This window comes from Dreissena polymorpha, chromosome 2 (assembly GCF_020536995.1).
Source record: "Dreissena polymorpha isolate Duluth1 chromosome 2, UMN_Dpol_1.0, whole genome shotgun sequence".
Taxonomy (NCBI): Eukaryota; Metazoa; Mollusca; class Bivalvia; order Myida; family Dreissenidae; genus Dreissena; species Dreissena polymorpha.
The window spans coordinates 124,284,797-124,293,793 of NC_068356.1; the positions used below are offsets into that span (position 1 = coordinate 124,284,797).

Here is an 8,997-nt window from a genome sequence, read left to right on the forward strand (position 1 = left end):
TCCGACTTGACTGCGGCCAATTTAGTCACCGTGTTAAATGGCCATTTAAGGCCTTTAACCCCCATCACGAAATGCCACTGAAATTGCATATCATGTGGAAAATAGTTGAAATTCTCAATTGGGAGAAAGTTTAAAAAACAGTAGGACAAATTGAGTTCCCTCTTAAAGGTTATTACACTAAATCATTGTGTATCCCTCCGTGGTCCATTCGAAAGTAGTGGCTATTCTAAAGAGTCCTTTTCTCTTCTGAATATAAGCCATTTAACAATGTGAGACATGTCTTTGTGGTTATTTGTAATATCCTGTATGTGTCTGGAGTACTTTGATGCCTTGGATGGAAGCTAACTTAAAAGAGGAACTTTTGGGGTGTGTTTCTATTGTGTGGGGCTTTTGTCGAAATTAGGTTCCGACGAAAACGCGTTTTCTACGGTGGGTTCATTCGACAGCGATTACTTTCTTAGAAGTGCGAGACGGTATGTTTTTGATTGCAATTATTGGAAGATGACAGACCATCTTTAAAATGATACCAGGTTCGGAAAAATGATACGTCGGAAAGGCAAGAAAAAATGCTTGAAAGTTGTCAGTTTTTAATGGGACCCTAGGGAATCGGAATTAGTGTTAATATAACCTTTAAAAAGCACATTTACTGCAATGTCAAGGTCACATGGATTCGTCTGCAAGCAAGACAAGTAGAAAATGAATTTAATGAATGTTTTGATGATTTGGGTGCTAAAATAGATGAGAGCTGTCAATATTTTGGTCCAAATGGATGTTTAGGTGGTTTTGGACTGTTCCGGAGGGGGGGGGACCTGGTGATGGACAAAGTAAGGGTAACATTTCCAAACAAATCTTAAATGTAAATATTATTATGTCCATAGATTGAAGTTTCAGGTGGAGAGCAGATGATAAAATATGCCAAATTACATATGCAACCCATTTATGCCATTTTTCTCTTTGTTTGTAGGCCTGACCGTTTGTCCTGAGCCGTAGATGGTCAACATCCGCTAGCTGTCTTGCTCTGACTGGTGCACTGGACATGATTTCAATGTGAGTCATCATACTGATTGTTTAATTAAAACATGAATTTCAGTTTGTTCGTTAAAGTACTAACTTAGCTGTGTATTTACAGTGGACGACGTAGTGGTGCGCAGCAGGGGGTAGACTAGGTATTCCATAATACACTATGTTTACAAATGCGGCCAGTGGCAACATAGCTGATGAGTTAATAGCACTAGTTCTTCAGACAAATAACTTTATTTTCAACCTATAAAGCATATTTAGCTGTAGGTGGGGCCATGTAGCTGTAAGATCTGGCTTTTGTTCTGTTAAGCCTTAGAGTAATGAATTTCAGAGTGAAGACCATAGCGCCTTTTCCTAGTCAAGTATCGGGCAGCTGTAGGTCTTTTCAGAAATGCCACATGTTTCTAAGCATGTCATTGTGTTTGCTTTTAAAAGATAGGCAATAAACTCATAACCTTTAGACAAATGAGCATCTGTAAATTCAGATTTCACTATTTCAGAGTCAGCCAGACCATGATTGAGCTTAAGGATTGTGCTGCGGATGCAGCCTGTGCAGTTCCGGGAGAAAGTCACTGTCCTGGGCAATGCGGTCTGGTATCAGGTAAGCACTATTGAAAGCCTCACACTTTTGGGGGGTCTGAAGCTTGTGCTGTCAATGCGATCTGGTTCAAGTACAATCAGAATGCATTCTCAAAGCAGTACTTCATCAGATATGTTATCTCAAGCTTACAGTTCGCGGGCAGATATGACTTCGATTTGTTCTTGCTAGCAGAACCCCTACAGGCCAAACTATGCGTTAAGCACTATTTCCACAGCAACCCTTGCAGACAGAAAAAACAATACTTAAAATACTTCTGGCATTTAATTTCTAATTTCCTTTATATCTCTTTTGTATGTTTGTTTGCCCTTTTAACTCTGACATGCCATCTTGCTCACATTGATGGAGCATACCTGTTTTTGTTTAGAGCAAGTCCCCAGCTGCTCGAGTTTGCCGTGTCGATAATGAGAAAGCCATGGCATGATGTTCCTCTATGTGTTTCCTTATCTCAGTGTTGAACATAATTGCCAGTTTCAGGGGCCTAAACATTTTATTTTATTAAAGGTCTGGATGATCCTTGCCTGACTGGGGTTGTGTACACCTCAATCCGACTCTGTGTCCTGAACAGAGGCCGCAGTGGTGCAGCGCTTGTGGACGATCCATCAACATCCTGAAAGTCAACACTACACCAAGCTGGGAAAATGATCCTGATAGTCATCCCCAGGTAGTGGAATGAATGTACACTGAACTACAGAGGGAATCACACCCAAATGACTTTCCTGCCACGACATTAGTGTGGCCACTCGCGTAGGAATTCCTTAGCAAACGTGCTCTTTTGCATGGTGACTGTGGGCATTTTGCAAAACTTACGCTTTCAAACTGGATTTTAAAGAGAATACTTAATAAAATGTCGCTAACAGGACTATTTATATGAGAGAGACTATCTGGATGCGCATTAAGTGTCACTTTGTGTCGTAAGCTGTTGAAGGAGCGATTTGCGCCTTTTAAGTGTTAATTGGGGTAGCCGGCTTGTATCGGCTTGAAAGCTGCAAATTATGCCTCTCATCATAATAGCATTAATTTTTGTAATTGCAATGTGTATGTTTAGATTGTAAGTGAAGCTTTTAATAATAATTTCTTAAAAAAACATGATTTTATATGCTGTCAGTGAGTTTTTTATTGAAAAAAGTGCTTAAAATTAAAAAAAGTCTCCTATTCATCAAGAAAAGTACACTGATTCACAATCAATACATTATTTGGGCCTTTTGCTGATATATTGGTGAATTTCGCATGCAAGGATACCAGTTTTGCCATAAAAGTTACGCGTAACAATAATTGGAGACACAAAATCAGCTGTCGTCACTTAGACTAAAAATCATGCATTCCGACTGACTGCGGCCAATTTAGTCACCGCTTTAAATGGCCATTTTAAGGCCTTTACCCCCATCCGAATGCACTGAAATTGCATATTCATGTGGTGGAAATAGTGAAATCTCATGTGGAGAAAGTTGAAAAACATAGGACAAAGTTGAGTTGAGTTCCTTAAAGGTTACATTACACTAAATCATTGTGTATCCCTCCGTGTCCATTCGAAAGTAGTGCCTATTTCTAAAGAGTTCCTTTCTCTTCTTGAATATAAGCCATTTAACAATGTGAGACATGTCTTTTGTGGTTATTTGTAATATCCTGTATGTGTCTGGAGTACTTTGATGCTTGGATTGGAAGCTACCTTAAAAGATGAACTTTGAGCGTGTGTTTCTATTGTGTGGGGCTTTTGTCGAAATTAGGATCCGAAACGCGTTTTTCTACGGTGGGTTCATTCGACAGCGATTTACTTTCTTAGAAGTTGCGAGACGGTAGTTTTTGATTGCAATTATTGGAAGATGACAGATCCATCTTTAAAATGATACCAGGTTCGGAAAAATTGATACGTCGGAAAGGCAAGAAAAATGCGTGAAAGTTGTCAGTTTTTAATGGGACCCTAAGGAATCGGAATTAGTGTAATATAACCTTTAAAAAGCACATTTACTGCAATGTCAAGGTCACATGGATTCGTCTGCAAGCGAGACAAGTAGAAAATTAATTTTAATGAATGTTTTGATGATTGGGTGCTAAAATAGATGAGAGCTGTCAATATTTGGTCCAAATGGATGTTTTAGGTGGTTTTGGACTGGTCCGGATGGTGGGGGACCTGGTATGGACAAGTAAGGGTAACATTTCCAACAAATCTTAAATGTAAATATTATTATGTCCATAGATTGAAGTTTCAGGTGGAGAGCAAGATGAAAAATATGCCAAATTACATGCATGCAACCCATTTATGCCATTTTTCTCTTTGTTTGTAGGCCTGACCGTTTGTCCTTGAGCCGTAGATGGTCAACAATCCGCTAGCTGTCTTGCTCTGACTGGTGCACTGGACATGATTTCAATGTGAGTCATCATACTGATTGTTTAATTACACATGAATATCAGTGTGTTCGTTAAAGTACTAACTTAGCTGTGTATTTACAGTGGACGTAGTGGTGCGCAGCAGGTGGTAGACTAGGTATTTCCATAAATACACTATGTTTACAAATTGCGGCCAGTGGAGCAACATAGCTGATGAGTTAATAGCACTAGTTCTTCAGACAAATAACTTTATTTTCAACCTATAAAGCATATTTAGCTGTAGGTGGGGCCATTTAGCTGTAAGATCTGGCTTTTGTTCTGTTAAGCCCTTAGAGTAATGAATTTCAGAGTGAAGACTATAGCGCCTTTTCCTAGTCAAGTATCGGGCAGCTGTAGTCTTTTCAGAAATGCACATGTTTTCTTAAGCATGTCATTGTGTTGCTTTTAAGAAGATAGGCAATAAACTCATAACCTTTAGACAAATGAGCATCTGTAAATTCAGATTTCACTATTTCAGAGTCAGCCAGACCATGATTGAGCTTAAGGATTGTGCTGCGGATGCAGCCTGTGCAGTTCCGGAGAAGAAAGTCACTGTCTTGGGCAATGCGGTCTGGTATCAGGTAAGCACTATTGAAAGCCTCACACTTTTGGGGGGTCTGAAGCCTTGTGCTGTCAATGCGATCTGGTTCAAGTACAATCAGAATGCATTCTCAAAGCAGTACTTCATCAGATATGGTTATCTCAAGCTTACAGTTCGCGGGCAGATATGACTTCGATTTGTTCTTGCTAGCAGAACCCCTACAGGCAAAACTATGCGTTAAGCACTATTTTCCACAGCAACCCTTGCAGACAGAAAAACAATACTTAAAATTACTTCTGGCATTTAATTTCTAATTTCCTTTATATCTCTTTTGTATGTTGTTTGCCTTTTAACTCTGACATGCCATCTTGCTCACATTGATGGAGCATACTGTTTTTTGTTTAGAGCCAAGTCCCCAGCTGCTCGAGTTTGCCGTGTCGATAATGAGAAAGCCATGGCATGATGTCTCCTCTATGTGTTTCCTTATCTCAGTGTTGAACATAATTGCCAGTTTCAGGGGCCTAAACATTTTATTTTATTAAAGGTGGAGATGATCCTTGCCTGACTGCGGGTTTGTGTACACCTCAATCCGACTCTGTGTCTGAACAGAGGCCGCAGTGGTGCAGCGCTTGTGGACGATCCATCAACATCCTGAAAGGTCAACACTACACCAAGCTGGGAAAATTGATCCTGATAGTCATCCCCAGGTAGTGGAATGAATGTACACTGAACTACAGAGGAATCACACCCAAATGACTTTCCTGCCACGACATTAGTGTGGCCACTCGCGTAGGAATTCCTTAGCAAACGTGCTCTTTTGCATGGTGACTGTGGGCATTTTTGCAAAACTTACGCTTTCAACACTGGATTTTAAAGAGAATACTTATAAAATGTCGCTAACAGGACTAATTTATATGAGAGAGACTATCTGGATGCGCATTAAGTGTCACTGTGTCGTAAGCTGTTGAAGGAGCGATTTGCGCCTTTTTAAGTGTTAATTTGGGTAGCCGGCTTGTATCGGCTTGAAAGCTGCAAATTATGCCTCTCATCATAATAGCATTAATTTTGTAATTGCAATGTGTATGTTTAGATTGTAAGTGAAGCTTTTAATAATAATTTCTTAAAAAACATGATTTTATATGCTGTCAGTGAGTTTTTTATTGAAAAAAGTGCTTAAAATTAAAAAAAAGTCTCCTATTTCATCAAGAAAAGTACACTGATTCACAATCAATACATTTATTTGGGCCTTTTGCTGATATATTGGTGAATTTCGCATGCAATGATACCAGTTTTTGCCATAAAAGTTACGCGTAACAATAATTGGAGACACAAAATCAGCTGTCGTCACTTAGACTAAAAATCATGCATTCCGACTGACTGCGGCCAATTTAGTCACCGCTTTAAATGGCCATTTTAAGGCCTTACCCCCATTCCGAATGCACTGAAATTGCATATTCATTGTGGAAATAGTTGAAATCTCATGTGGAGAAAGTTTGAAAAACATAGGACAAAGTTGAGTTCCCTTAAAGGTTACATTACACTAAATCATTGTGTATCCCTCCGTGGTCCATTCGAAAGTAGTGCCTATTTCTTAAAGAGTCCTTTTCTCTTCTTGAATATAAGCCATTTAACAATGTGAGACATGTCTTTTTGTGGTTATTTGTAATATCCTGTATGTGTCTGGAGTTACTTGATGCCTTGGATTGGAAGCTACCTTAAAGATGAACTTTTGATGCGTGTGTTTTCTATTGTGTGGGGCTTTTGTCGAAATTAGGATTCCGAAACGCGTTTTTCTACGGTGGGTTCATTCGACAGCGATTTACTTTCTTAGAAGTTGCGAGACGGTATGTTTTTGATTGCAATTATTGGAAGATGACAGATCCATCTTTAAAATGATACCAGGTTCGGAAAAATTGATACGTCGGAAAGGCAAGAAAAATGCTGTGAAAGTTGTCAGTTTTATAATGGGACCCTAAGGGAATCGGAATTAGTGTAATATAACCTTTAAAAAGCACATTTACTGCAATGTCAAGGTCACATGGATTCGTCTGCAAGCGAGACAAGTAGAAAATTAATTTTAATGAATGTTTTGATGATTTGGGTGCTAAATAGATGAGAGCTGTCAATATTTTGGTCCAAATGGATTGTTTTAGGTGGTTTTTGACTGTTCCGGATGGGTGGGGGGACCTGGTATGGACAAGTAAGGGTAACATTTCCAACAAACTCTTAATGTAATATTATTATGTCCATAGATTGAGTTTCAGGTGGAGAGCAAGATGAAAATATGCCAAATTACATGCATGCAACCCATTTATGCCATTTTTCTCTTTGTTTGTAGGCCTGACCGTTTGTCCTGAGCCGTAGATGGTCAACAATCCGCTAGCTGTCTTGCTCTGACTGGTGCACTGGACATGATTCAATGTGAGTCATCATACTGATTGTTTAATTAACAATGAATATCAGTGTGTTCGTTAAAGTACCTAACTTAGCTGTGTATTTTAACAGTGGACGTAGTGGTGCGCAGCAGGGTGGTAGACTAGGTATTTCCATAAATACACTATGTTTACAAAATTGCGGCCAGTGGAGCAACATAGCTGATGAGTTAATAGCACTAGTTCTTCAGACAAATAACTTTATTTTCAACCTATAAAGCATATTTAGCTGTAGGTGGGGCCATTTAGCTGTAAGATCTGGCTTTTGTTCTGTTAAGCCCTTAGATTATGAATTTCAGAGTGAAGACTATAGCGCCTTTTCCTAGTCAAGTATCGGGCAGCTGTATGTCTTTTCAGAAATGCACATGTCTTCTTAAGCATGTCATTGTGTTTGCTTTTTAAGAAGATAGGCAATAAACTCATAACCTTTAGACAAATGAGCATCTGTAAATTCAGATTTCACTATTTCAGAGTCAGCCAGACCATGATTGAGCTTAAGGATTGTGCTGCGGATGCAGCCTGTGCAGTTCCGGGAGAAAGTCACTGTCTTGGGCAATGCGGTCTGGTATCAGGTAAGCACTATTGAAAGCCTCACACTTTTGGGGGGTCTGAAGCCTTGTGCTGTCAATGCGATCTGGTTTCAAGTACAATCAGAATGCATTCTCAAAGCAGTACTTCATCAGATATGGTTATCTCAAGCTTACAGTTCGCGGGCAGATATGACTTCGATTTGTTCTTGCTAGCAGAACCCCTACAGGCCAAACTATGCGTTAAGCACTATTTTCCACAGCAACCCTTGCAGACAGAAAAACAATACTTAAAATTACTTCTGGCATTTAATTTCTAATTTCCTTATATCTCTTTTGTATGTTTGTTTGCCCTTTTTAACTCTGACATGCCATCTTGCTCACATTGATGGAGCATACCTGTTTTTGTTTAGAGCCAAGTCCCCAGCTGCTCGAGTTTGCCGTGTCGATAATGAGAAAGCCATGGCATGATGTCTCCTCTATGTGTTTCCTTATCTCAGTGTTGAACATAATTGCCAGTTTCAGGGGCCTAAACATTTATTTTATTAAAGGTCTGGATGATCCTTGCCTGACTGCGGGTTTGTGTACACCTCAATCCGACTCTGTGTCCTGAACAGAGGCCGCAGTGGTGCAGCGCCTGTGGACGATCCATCAACATCCTGAAAGGTCAACACTACACCAAGCTGGGAAAATTGATCCTGATAGTCATCCCCAGGTAGTGGAATGAATGTACATGAACTACAGAGGAATCACACCCAAATGACTTTCCTGCCACGACATTAGTGTGGCCACTCGCGTAGGAATTCCTTAGCAAACGTGCTCTTTGCATGGTGACTGTGGGCATTTTTTGCAAAACTTACGCCTTTCAACACTGGATTTTAAAGAGAATACTTAATAAAATGTCGCTAACAGGACTTATTTATATGAGAGAGACTATCTGGATGCGCATTAAGTGTCACTTTGTGTCGTTAGCTGTTGAAGGAGCGATTTGCGCCTTTTTAAGTGTTAATTTTGGGTAGCCGGCTTGTATCGGCTTGAAAGCTGCAAATTATGCCTCTCATCATAATAGCATTAATTTTTGTAATTGCAATGTGTATGTTTAGATTGTAAGTGAAGCTTTTAATAATAATTTTCTTAAAAAACATGATTTTATATGCTGTCAGTGAGTTTTTTATTGAAAAAAGTGCTGAAAATTAAAAAAAAGTCTCCTATTTCATCAAGAAAAGTACACTGATTCACAATCAATACATTTATTTGGGCCTTTGCTGATATATTGGTGAATTTCGCATGCAATGATACCAGTTTTGCCATAAAAGTTACGCGTAACAATAATTGGAGACACAAAATCAGCTGTCGTCACTTAGACAAAAAAATCATGCATTCCGACTTAACTGCGGCCAATTTAGTCACCGCTTTAAATGGCCATTTTAAGGCCTTTACCCCCATCCGAATGCACTGAAATTGCATATTCATTGTGGAAATAGTTGAAATCTCATGTGGAGAAAGTTTGAA

The 8,997-nt window shown here is 39.4% G+C and overlaps 1 long non-coding RNA gene across 1 annotated transcript; it reads left to right on the forward strand.

Annotated features, from left to right (window-relative positions):
• The first annotated feature begins 2,126 nt into the window (after positions 1-2,126).
• Positions 2,127-4,528, forward strand: LOC127868863 (uncharacterized). Its single transcript, XR_008044277.1, has 3 exons — positions 2,127-2,282; positions 3,904-3,988; positions 4,464-4,528. It is a non-coding gene; the product is annotated as an uncharacterized LOC127868863 (long non-coding RNA).
• Positions 4,529-8,997: the final 4,469 nt, after the last annotated feature.